Genomic DNA, 1,812 nt, shown 5'->3' with positions numbered 1-1,812 from the left:
TGTGTGAAGGAAGCTAGCCATACCGGCCTACAACATTGAATTTGGAAGAACATATTGATGATCTGGAGTTATCGAATGATCATTATAATCCCTTTTACAACCAGCTGTTTCCCACCTGTTTTTCTCATCATCTGGTACCTCCTCTTATAGCTCTCCGAGTTTGCTTAATGTTGCCTTTATTGGATAAAAAATAATCAGTTCACATTATCTGAAACAACAATTTTTGATTCAGCTTCACATTGTTTTGAGTCATTTTGGTCATTCAATTAGAAAATTACAGTTTCAAGACCACAATATTTTGCAACTCCATCTGCATAGTAATTGCTCATGTTTACCATATCATCTCCAGACTTATGCGTGCTCCACTTTACAACCAATATCTCTCCCTATATTGTTTTATGACTTCCAACAGCTGTAGAATGTATATCTCATTATGAATCGGAGTATCAGTGAATGTCATGAAGACTTTTAGTGACCCTAATTGCCCAAAGTTGTGTGCCACTCTAAATCCATACTGGTTGTCTGTATACATTGTTACACTCAGTTTGAGTTTGTGCATGAGTCAATAAACATTCAGCTGAATATGGGACTAAAACATTATGGTCCTGATTACGAGTTTATACATTATTTATCACACATGATAAATAACAATAATGCAGGGTACTTTATTTCTCATGTGCAATAAATAACACAAATTATGAGTTTGTGGGTAAAACTTGCAGAGTTCGGTATTTAACGCACTGAAATCTGCATGGTATGGAAAACACCATACAATTTCCTGCGTTAAATTTCGGAGGGTTTTACCTGCTGAAAACGTAACCATAGTTGAGGTATTTACAGCTTCAGATAATTATCGGATGTGTTAAATACAGCCAAACTTGTGATTCTGACCCTGGCGTAAACAGGGGTTAATGCACAGGTCCGAATTTACTGACTAATTTGTAATTAGGCTCTAAGTGTATGGCCCATAACAAGTTCCTCGCTCTGTTCAATTGCAAGGCAAACAGCTGCTACAGGCTTCAAACAACCAAGAAAAGCTGTAGTTCATTAATCTAATCTAGCAGAGAAGCAAGCAAAAGGCCGTTTTACCTCACCATTCTTTTGAGTAAGCACTGATAGTGCACACCCGTCTTTTAATCATAATTAGGCATTCCCAGGGCTTGTGTATTTCAGACATTTTCCCTGAGCTCTAGGAAAACTGTCATGCATTCACCATCAAATGGCACCAGACCCTCTTCATTGCTGCGAGTAAGCCTTATTTAAGGCTTTGTAATCAGGGGTAAATTTGGAATCCACTGATGACAATAGCCAACCATTTCCAAGAACATCCTCACTTCCCTCTGGTTAGTTGGAGGATTAATTTTCAGAATTTATTATTATTATTATTATTATTATTATTATTATTATTTGAGGTTTTATATAGCGCATAGTTACCCTAGGGCATCCCAGCGCTTGTCCAGGCGCCAACGATTAACAAGAGGCCGGTTCAGCAACGTCAAGCAGGAAACAAATGAGTTTTGAGAAGTTTACGAAACCGAAGAGTACAAGTCTCTGAGCGCAACCTCAGAGGAAGCGCGTTCCACAGGGTGGCTGTATTGACCGAGAATCTTCTCCCGCCGGTACGGGCCCTTTTCACTCTGGGAATTTGGAGCAGATGTTTCTGGTCAGAGCGCAACGCTCTATTAGCCTTGTAGGGCACAGCTAAATTCCTCAGGATAGGAGGACCCTTCCCCTGAAGAATTTTATGCGCTGTGCAAAGAGCCTTGAATTTGACCCTTTTTCCGCACCGGAAGCCAGTGCAGTGACTTCAAA

The sequence above is a fragment of the Lissotriton helveticus genome, chromosome 4_1 (assembly GCF_964261635.1).
Source record: "Lissotriton helveticus chromosome 4_1, aLisHel1.1, whole genome shotgun sequence".
NCBI classification, from domain to species: Eukaryota; Metazoa; Chordata; class Amphibia; order Caudata; family Salamandridae; genus Lissotriton; species Lissotriton helveticus.
This window is presented reverse-complemented; position numbering follows the sequence as displayed.